Source organism: Hemitrygon akajei, chromosome 24 (genome assembly GCF_048418815.1).
Source record: "Hemitrygon akajei chromosome 24, sHemAka1.3, whole genome shotgun sequence".
Classification (NCBI taxonomy): domain Eukaryota; kingdom Metazoa; phylum Chordata; class Chondrichthyes; order Myliobatiformes; family Dasyatidae; genus Hemitrygon; species Hemitrygon akajei.
The window spans coordinates 7,827,782-7,838,865 of record NC_133147.1 but is presented as its reverse complement, the minus strand read 5'-3'; the positions used below and the strand labels follow the sequence as shown (position 1 = coordinate 7,838,865).

General features: G+C 44.3%; 1 non-coding gene across 1 annotated transcript; it reads left to right on the top strand.

Annotated features, from left to right (window-relative positions):
* The first annotated feature begins 7,460 nt into the window (after nt 1-7,460).
* Nucleotides 7,461-7,533, top strand: trnat-ugu (transfer RNA threonine (anticodon UGU)). Its single transcript has one exon. It is a non-coding gene; the product is annotated as a tRNA-Thr (tRNA).
* The last annotated feature ends 3,551 nt before the right edge of the window (nt 7,534-11,084 follow it).

Below are 11,084 nucleotides of genomic sequence, written 5' to 3'. Positions count from 1 at the left end.
CTGATTGGGGTGTGGGGGGGGGGGGGGGGCTAAACAGGTGCTGCACCTTGTCCAAGGCTAGCAGAGGGAAGGAATGCCTTACATCTCCTTCAGTGGAGACATATCTCCGCCCCATCACCCTCGAGAGTATTAGAGAAACATTTAATACTCTTATAACGGGGATTGAAGCTGTCCTTGAGCCTGATGGTATCTGCCTTCATGCTTTTGTATCTTCTGCCTAATAAGAAGCATATAAAAACTAAATAAGTAATGCGAAAAGAGAGCAAGATAGTGAAGTAGTGTTCATGGACCATTCAGAAATCTGATGGGGGAGCAGAAGGAGCTGTTCCAGAAATGTTGACAGCCCATAGGTGTCATATTAAAGGGGTGAATACTTATGCATTCAATTATTTTGCGTTTTATATTTGTAATTAATTTAGATCACTCTGTAGTGATCTGTTTTCACTTTGACACAAAAGAGACTTTTTCTGTTGCTCAGTCTAAAAAAAACAAATTAAATTCACTGTGGTTCAATGTTGTAAAACAATAACACATGAAAACTTCTGGGGGAGGAGGTTGCTGAAGGGTCCTGCCCCAAAATGTCAACTGTACTCTTTTCCATCGATGCTGCCTGGCCCGCTGAGTTCCTCCAGCATTTTGTGTATTATTTGGATTTCCAGCATCTGCAGATGTTCTCTTGTTTGTGAAGACCATAAGACACAGGATCAGAATTAGGCCATCTGGCCAATCGAGTCTGCTCCGCCATTCAATCATGGCTGATCCTTTTTTCTATCTCCTCCTCAACCCCAGTTCCTGGCCTGCTCATAAGAAGTGGGGTGAATACATTTTATAGGCACTGTATGTCCTGGATGTTGAGGAGGCTAGTGCCCATGATGAAGCTGGCTGTGTTTACAACTTTCTGCAGCTTTTTCTGATCCTGTGCAGTGGCCCCTCCATATCAGACAGTGATACAGTCAGTGAGCATGTTCTCCATGGTACACTTGTAGAAATTTATAAGAGTAGAAACTTCTCACTCTCCTAGTGAAATACAGCCACTGTCGTGCCTTCTTTGGAACTGCATCGACATGTTGGTCCCAGGATAGATCCTCAGAGATGTTGACACCCAGGAGCTTGAAAATGCTCCCCCTTTCCGTTGCTGGTCCCATGTTGAGGACTGGTGTGTGTTCCCTGAACTTTCCTTCCTGAAGCCTATGTATTGTTATAACTTTACATTCACCTTCAAATCACTTATTTCATGTCCAAATCACTGGATGGCAATTTTTTCGAAAGTGTTGCTTCCTCTGAATTCTTTTAGTTCATGAAGTTGAACACAAATAGAATTTCAGACTACTTGGGTCAGGTAGGAATTTGGAGAAACAAGAAATTAACTTTTATTGAATATATGCATTTAATTGCGTAACAGTGCTGATGCTTTGCAATAGTTCAACTCAGCTAAAAATGTTTTGTTGATGATTTTCATTTGTACTCAGTGTCTGAGGCTTCTCGCTTAAGTGTCCACCAACAATCAGCCAGCGCTGATGGATTCCAGTTGCCCTGATACTATTTCTCCATGACTGACTGCAATGTTCTGGTGAAATTCTGGTTCACTGAGCAGAGTGGTTGTATGGGTCAATTGAATATCAGAGAATGTATACAGTATACAACCTGAAATTCTTACTCTTCACAGACACCCACAAAACAGAGAGAAACAAACCCCAAAGAATGAATGACTGAAGAGAATTAGAACCCCAAACCCCCTCCCCCATGCAGAAGCCACAGCAAAATATCAACTCTCTGCTCTTTCCCCACTTGTTCCAGCAGAAAGCACTCCCCCCTCCATCCGCTATGCCCATGATCTGGAACCTATCAAAAACACTGTTCATCCCATCAATTCGACATCTCTCTCACTCTCTCTCCCACCACCTCCATTTTGCAGTCTGCGAGGTCGCTTTTATTTCGAGATCCCCCCCCCCCCCCCACTCGAAAATCAGTAGCAAACTCTCTCTGAGTGAGTATAGGGTTAATTGTGTTCTTGTGGAGAACTAAACATTGACGTCAGTAGCTTTGCTGTCTGGTTGGGCAAGCCGGCTCCTCTGCACTGACCCGCAGCTCCCAGCCTCCAGTTTAGTACTCTCATCAAGACACTTGAACGAATATATTATGCTAATGTGCCCAAGTGCACGGAATATTTTTACTCTGATTGGAAATGATGGGAAGAATTGCATAGTATTCTTTTGAAAGATTTGTGGTAATTAACATAAACACAGGATACCCAAATGAATCTATTGATAGCAAATATAACAGAAGGAATCAAGGGGGAAGAGTTGCCCAGATTAAATTACCATGCACGGTGCATCTTCCTTATGTGAGCGCGAACATTCAGCGCTGGGACTGCACACTCCCCTGTCACTGAGAGCTTTGTAAGTTGCTGAGCGCTGTATGCAAGCCGATAGCCTTGTTCGCCAGCTCTGACGGAAATTTATTCTGTATTTCTGGTTTTTAATTAAAAATGGGTAGAAGAAAAGCGACGCTGTACTCTTCAGCGTGGGTCATACACACGACCTGGAGAACTGAATCCATGTCTGTGCCCCAGACCTTGACGCCAGCTCCCGAGGAAACGTCCACAGCGAGGTTTCTATGGACTGACTGACTGGCTCCTAGCGCCGAGGATAAACCATTTACCGTCGATCTAAGAATAAACACAATAGACTCGCAGGGGCTGGAAATCTGAGCAACACGCACGAAATGCTGGAGGAACTCAGCAAGTCAAGACACCCTGGGTTCCCTCAGCACTTTGTGTAGATCCAAAAATGCAGTGTTACAAGTTATTTGTGCATTTTCCCCATGTAAAATTTTAAGGTGTTTGGAGGAAAATATGGGGGTGGGGGAGCGACAGAGGCAGGTTTTTACACAGACAGTGGTGGGTGCGTTGAACAGGCGGTGGTAGAGGCAGAATATAGTTGGAGCATTTAAGACACTCTTAGTTATGCAAATTCTTCAACCTTGAAAGATTTTTGGAGGGTTGGATTGATTTTACGGGTAAGTCAAAAGGCCGACGCGACATTGTGGGCCGAAAAGCCTACGCTGTGTTCTTAACGCCTATTGTGTGTTCTGGAACATGACTCTTTATGACCATCAGACCATAAGGTACCGGAGCAGAATTAGGCCACTTGGCCCATCGAGTCTGCTCTGCCATTTCATCATGGCTGATCCATTTCCCTCTCAGCCCCAATCTCCTGCCTTCTCCCTGTAACCCTTCATGCTCTGACTAATCAAGAATCTATCAACCTCTGCCTTAAATCGCTTGGCCTCCAAAGTCGTCCATGGCAACGATTTCCACAGATTCACCACCCTCTGGCTAAAGGAATTCCTCATCTCCATTCTAAATGGACACCCCTCTACTCTGAGGCGGTGCCCTCTGATCTTAGACTCCCCCATCATAGGAAATTTCCTCTTCATACCCACTCTATCGAGGCCTTTCACCATTCAATGAGGTCACCCCTTTTGATTTTGATTGTGCCCGGATAGATATACCACGGCGTGGTAGCGTGGCTTTGAGCACCACACCCCCACAGCATCAGCGTCGGGGGTTCAATTCTGGCCAAGGAGTTTGTGTGTTCGCCCTGAAACCGCGTGGGTTACCTCCGGGTGCCCCGGTTCCCCCCCCCCCCCACATTCCAAAGACGTACGGGTTAAGGGTTAGTAAATTGTGGGCTGCCCCATCATATCCTTGCACTGTTGGTCGTTGACGCAAAGGACGCTGTTTGTTTGTGTATACGTGACAAATAAAGCTGATCCTTAAATTTCACGAGGCCTCGATCGAGTGGATGGGGTGAGGATGTTTCCAATGGCGGGAGAGTCGCTGCCTCAGAGCAGAGGCGTGCCCTTTTGGAACGGAGGTGAGGAGTGGAGTGGTGAATCTGTGGAAATCTTTGCCACAAGCAACTGTGGAGACCAAGTCTTTATGTTACTTAAGGCAGAGGTTGATAGTTTCTTCACTGGTCAGTGATACAGGGAGAAGGCAGGAGACTGGGTCAAGGCAGGAGACTGGGTCCAAGAGGGAAATGGATTCAATAGGTCAAATGGCCTGATTCTGCTCCTATATCTTAATTAGGGGAAGTATGTTGTGAGCATGCTGTGTCAGCTGCTCCCAGCATATCATCAGATTGTGTTGGTCATTGACAACAGAGGCATTGTTTCAATGTCCGTGTGAGAATTCATTGGGTTTACGGTGGAAACGGTGCTTCATCACCAGAAAGTTATTTGAATACGTATACAGAAATGGTTTCACGGGGACTTTTATTTAATTTGCGTTGGTATTTGGAAGTAGAAAGTGCTAGCTTTCTGCGCTCAGCTTTTACAGAGTGTGACTTCTGTTCGTTTCCAGGGCTGAAGAAGGGTCTCGGCTCGAAACATCGACTGTTTATTCATTTACATAGAGCGGCCTGGCCTGCTGAGTTCCTCCAGCATTTTATCTGTGTTGCTCTGGATTTCCAGCATCTGCAGATTTTCTCGCGTTTGTGGTTTTACAGAGGGGTGGCCGTGGGTGACCGGCGGGAAAGCTGACTGAATGAATATCCGCTCTGTAGCCGGGAGGCGCTGAGACATTGCCGTCACTGAGATCAAACGATTTATCTCAGGCAAAGCATGCGGCCACGAGAATATGAGGAAAATTAAGGAAGTTCCATTCCCCCATTGAGCCGCTGAGATGATCCCTGAAACTGCTTTGCAGAGCGTCCTTTTACGAACAGCAGTGTTTCTGGTGGTGGAGATAAATTAATTTTTGTTTTGCAAACTTACACATATGCAGATCTGCAAACGAGACGTTATTTATCTCTTCCCAGGCAGAGTGCGGATTATGCAAATCGATGCATTTGCCTCATTTGCAGATTTATGTACATTTGTGTACCAGAGAAGCCGGGTGGATCTGCGCTGTATAATTGCAGAGTTTATTGCTGGGCACGATGACGGGGGCCGTTGCAGACCCTGGCCTGACTCCGACCTCAGTCCATAGTTCCTTCCCAGCCTGACTCCGACCTCCATCCCCAGTCCACAGCGCTGCCCCTGCCTGACCCTGCCCCACCCTGCCCCTGGTCTGTCTTGGTCCCCAGCCTGGCTCAACAGCGGTGCCCACCCACGGTGAGTGTGCAGCCTCCGCACCGGCTCTTCAAGCCCGAACGATCCCATTCTGGCGCAAACATCAAAGCCGCATCGGATTCCTGAAGATCACAGATTCCGCACAGGAACGTCTGTTGGTATCGGGTTGAGATTTCAGAGCAGGCACTTCAAAGGAAGATAGTGTAAAATCTAACTCTACTCCCGGTGAATTTAAACTGCGAGTTCTCTAATAAAATCCCGCGAACTCCCGCAGTTTTGGATCAGAATTCGTTTAAATGAGGCACAAGATGAAATATGAAAACGGGGGTCGTCATGGAGATTGCAGCTCAGCTCCCGGCTCTCTTCCGGTTCCTGTACAACTCTGCACATTGCAAATGCAACAAATTTCACGACTTATACCGGTGAAATTAAACCTAATTCTGATTCTATTTTTCTCTTTTTGCATTGCACATTTATATTTATATAAATATAATTCGTAATCAGGTTTACTATCACTTACATGTGAAATTTGTTCTGCGGTAGCAATACATAATAACAGAAAGTAGAAATTACTATAAGAAAGAAATGTGTTTGCAAGAAGTGCAAAAAGAGAGAAAAGTAGTGAGGTAGTGTTCAAGGGTTCATAAGATACAGGAGCAGAATCAGGCCATTTGGCCCATCTAGTCTATTCCACCATTTCATTATGGCTGACCCAAACCCTCTCAATCCCAGTCTCATTAGACAATAGGTGCAGGAGTAGGCAATTCAGCCCTTCGAGCCAGCACCGCCATTCAATGTGATTATGGCTGATCATCCACAGTCAGTGCCCCGTTCTTGCCTTCTCCCCATACCCCTTGACTCCGCTATCTTTAAGAGCTCTATCTAACTCTATCTTGAAAGCATCCAGAGAATTGGCCCGCACTGCCTTCTGAGGCAGAGCATTCCATAGCTCCACAACTCTCTGGGTGAAAAAAGTTTTCTCCTGAACTCCGTTCTAAATGGCCTACCCCTTATTCTTATTCTCCTGCCTTCTCCCCATATCCCTGCATCCTCCAACTGATCAAGAAGCTGTCAACCTCTGCCTTAAATATATCCAATGACTTGGCCTCCACTGCTGCCTGTGGCAATGAATTCTACAGAAATCTGATGGCAGAGGGGAAGAAGCTGTTCCTGAAACATATTTTAATTTTATTATATGATTATATTAATTATATTATAATTAAAATAATTAAATTATGGCTATGTTTAATTATATTAATATAATGATATATAATTACATTATAATGCAGTGCAACATTATATTTAATATAATTATTGTAATTTACAGTATATTTTATGCACTGCAATGTACTGCTGCAACAAAACAACACATTTAACGACATAAGTCAGTGGTGAATATGTGATTCTCATTCCCGGACACACAGGAGACGGTCTCTCTCCTGCTATCCTGATTTTAAGAACACAAGAGATTCTGTAGGAGCTGGAAATCCAGAGAAACACATACTAGATGCTGGAGGAACTTGGCGGGTCAGACAGCATCTATGGAGAGGAATAAGCAGTTGGCGTTCCGGGCCGAGAGCCTTCTTCAGGAACAGGGTTTCCCGACCTGGAGTCCATGGAACTCTAGGTAAATGGAGGGGTCCATGGGATTTAATAAAAATGGTTGGGAATCCCTGATCAGGACTGATGCTGCCTGATCTGCTGAATTCCTCTGGCATTTTCTGTGTGTTAACCTACTTCTAAGTAACAGTTTGCTTAAATTAATTTACATTTGTTGGTGTTCGTACGATTGTGCAAAATGTTCACACTGCGACGCGTACTTCTTCCTCTGAACGGAGGCTTGTCTACCCGACCAAGGGTCGTGTCGGTGGTTCTCCAGGGCTGCGGAGCAGCGGTGAAGGCAGCCCCAGGCTGGACATTCCAAACCCGGGAACAGTTGGGCATGGGCGGGCTATAGCTAAGAGCAAGAAGGCTTTCAGCTTGTATGAAGAGAGTTCACACTCTCTGTAAAGGACAGAGTTCAACAACCAGTAATTTAATAATTGTACACCCTCCAGAGCCGGAGGGAAGCCGGCGAGACGGTAACAGCTGTTTCATGTAAAAGGTGAAATCTTTAATTCCAGAAATAATTTCAGTCCAGTTTTCCTGGTCCTGGCTTCTCCTGCTTTATGACAGAATTGTCTGCACAACCCGGCTACAGTTCAGCACACGGTGCTCATTTGTGTGTCCCACTCTGTATGGCATCACTAGCCTGCAGGGGCTGGGAAATTAATAATAGAATCCCCCAGAATTTTCCCCCTATTCAGTGATTCTGCTTGCTCTGCTCAGCCACACAATAAGTTAGCTGGTCATCAGTTGCAGGACTGACTTCATTTACTAAAGGAGGCTCCATAGCTCAGGGGTTAGAGCACTGGTCTTGTAAACCAGGGGTCGTGAGTTCAAATCTCACTGGGGCCTTGACATTTTCTGCTGAAGTCCCGCAGCTGTCTTCTACAAAACTACAGCTCGCACAAGATGTTATGGAGTAAAAACAGTCGACATTTTTGAGCCGAGATCAGGTATTGGCCCTAAATGTCGACTGTTTATTTACTCTTTACCATGAACTGCTGACTGGCCTGCTGAGTTCCTCCAGTATTTTAGTGCCTTGCTTTGATTTCCAGCATCTGCAGATTTTCTCTTCATGTTTATGAAGGTGGTCCATGGAGATGAGACGTTTATTTAAATGTGTCATAAGACTTAGGAGCAGAATTTAGGCCATTTGGCCCATCAAGTCTGCTCTGCCTTTCCAACATGGCCAATGTATTATCCCTCTCAACCCCATTCTCCTGTCTTTTCCCGTTGTCCTATGACACCCTGACTAATCAAGAACCTATCAACCTCTGCTTTAAATATACTAATGTCCTCGGCCTCCACAGCAGCCTGTGACAAGACTCACCACTTTCTGGCTAAATAGATTCCTCCTCATCATAGTTCTAAAGGGACGTCCCTCTATTCTGAGGCTCTGTCCTCTGGCTTTAGGCTCCCCACTATTGTTCACTACTGCCCATGCTCACTCTAACTCAGCCGGTTTTAATGAGAGTCCCAATTATTTTTCTAAACTCCAGTAAGTACAAAGTTCAAAGTAAATTTACTATTAATGTATGTATAAACCATACAAACCTTGATATTTATTTTTTCACAAGTACCAACAAAGCAACACAATAGAATCCACAAAAAGAAAGACCAACAAACATCCCAGGTGCGAAAGAGGACAGTTCATGCAAGTAATAAAAAATAGAGACAAAATAAATGAACTGGGGGTATGGGAGTGCAGGTCTCGAGGTAGCAAATGCTCCTCATGCACTAAACTTTTCATTCCCAGGATCATTCTCATAAACCTCATCAGGCAAGGTTTCCTCTTAAGGAAATGCTGACTTTGGCCCATTTTATTGTGTGTCTCCAAGTACCGTGAAACCTCATCCTTAATAACGGACATCGTGCCAACCACTGGCCTCCAGTTCCCTGTCTTCTGCTTCTCACCCTTCTTAAAGAACAGAATGACATTAGCCATTCCAGAATCTAATGTTCTTGAAAGATCGTTATTAATGCCTTCACAAGACTGATGCAGAATATTTATTATTTTTTTAATTAGAGATACAGCACAGTATCTCTAATATCTCTTCTGGCCTAATGAGCCTGCACCTCCAAATTATACCCACGTGACCAGTTAACCTACTAACCCTATGTCTTTGGAATGTGGGAGAAAACAGGAGCACCCAAAGGAAACCAACGCAGTCACAGGGAGAGGGCACAAACACCTCACAGACAGCGGTGGGAATTGAACTTGATCACGGGTACTGTAACAGCATTACGCTAACCGCTAAATATTCAGTTTGTCCGGCATTTCTTTGACCCAATTACTACAGTATCATTTTCCAGAGTTCCAATGTCCACTCCTTCCTCTCCTTTATTCTTTATATAGCTGAGAAAACCTTTTGCTATCCTCTTTGATATTATTGGCTAGTTTAATTTCATATTTCATCTTTTTTTCTCTTTATCCTTTTTTAGTTACCTTCTGTTAGTTTTTAGAAGCTTCCCAATCTTCTAACTTCCCATTAATATTTCCTCTGTTATATACCCTCTCTTCTGCATTTATGCTATCTTTGACTTCCTTTGTCAGCCACGATTGTCTCAACCTTCCTTCAAAATACTTCTTCTTTGGGATGTATCTATCCTGAACCATCCGATTTGCTTTCATTGTTGTTCTGCCATCACCCATGCTAATGTCCCCTTTCAATCAACTTTGACCACTTCTTCTCTCATGCCTCTGTAGCTCTCGATACTGCACTGTAATGCTGATACATCTGATTTTGGCTTCTTCCTCTCAAACAGCAGGGTGAATTCTATCATATAACAATCTCTGCATCCTTAGGGTTCCTCTACCTTAAGCTCACTCGTCGATCTAAGTATATTGAAAACATCCATTGCCCTTTTTATATACCGTTTCTTTATAGTTTGTACCCACTTCCTTGCTACCGTTTGGAGGCTTGTAGGACCAGAGTTCCCATCAGGAACTTTGGACCTTGAAGTTTCTTAACTCTAACCAAAAGGATTTGACATCTTGCTGTCCGACAACAGAGCCAACAGGGCCACCCCACCCCCTCTGCTAACCGTCTTTCTTTTTGATATAATGTGTATCCCCGATGTTAAGCTCCCAGATGTGATTTTATTTCAGCCACGACTCAACGATGCCCACAATGTTACACCTGCCAATCTCTAACTGCGCTACAAGATCATCTACCTTACTCTATATACTGCGTACATTCAAGTATAACACTTTCGGTCTTGTATTCATCACCCTGTTTGATTTTACCTCTGAAGTTAAATTGTTAACCCTTTCTAAATTTCTGTCTCATTCTTTATTCCAGACACTGGAATACTGGATACAGCCCAGTCCATCACGGGTAAAGCCCTCCCAACCACTGAGCACATCTACATGAAACGTGTAATAGGAAAGCAGCATCCATCATCAGAGACACTCACCACCCAGGCCATGTTTTCTTCTCATTGCCGCCATCAGGTAGAAGGTATAGGAGTATCAGGACTCACACCGCCATGCTCAAGAACAGTTACTACCCCTCAACTATCAGGCTCTTGAACAAAAAAGGATAACTACACTCATCTATTGAGATGTTCCCACAACCAATGATCCCACTTTAAGGACACTTTATCTCATTATCTCATGTTCTGGTTATTTATTGCTATTTATTTATATTTGCATTTGCACAGTTTGTTGTCTTCTGCACTCTGGTTGGTCTCTCATTGATCCTGTTATAGTTACTATTCTATAGATTTATTGAGTATGCCCACAGGAAAATGAATCTCGGGATTGTATGTGGTGACATAAATGTACTTTGATAATTAAATTTTCTTTGAACTGATTTTGAACTTTAAACTTATGTAACTCTCCTTCACTCTCCTTCCCTTTTACTTTTTCCATACTTTTCCAAGCTGTTGACCCAACACACACCCCCTAACCAACTATTTAGTTTAAAGCCCTCTCCACACCTGTAGATATGAGGTTCACCAGGACCCTGGTCCCAGTCTATTTCAGGTGGAACCAGCTCCTTCCTTCTCCTATTCCTTCATTGATTCGTTACATGCCATGCTGGATGGTCATGGTCTTTCGATGACTGTAATTGTTATTGGCAAATTTTTCAGAAGAATTCATTTGCCATTGCCTGCTTCTGGGCAGTCTTTACAGGATGGATCACCCCAGCCATTATCAATACTCTTCAGAGATTGTCTGCCTGGCGTCAGTGGTCGTTAAACCAGGGGCTCATACGACCATCCACCACCTGCTCCTGTGGCTTCACGTGACCCTGAGCAGGGGAAGGGGGTTTAAGCAGATGCTACACCTTGCCCAAGGGTGACCTGCATGTTGGTGTAAGGAGTCTTCCCCAACACTGGTGCCAATATCACTCGAAATCAAACCCACTTCTGCCACACCAATCTTTGAGCCATGCATT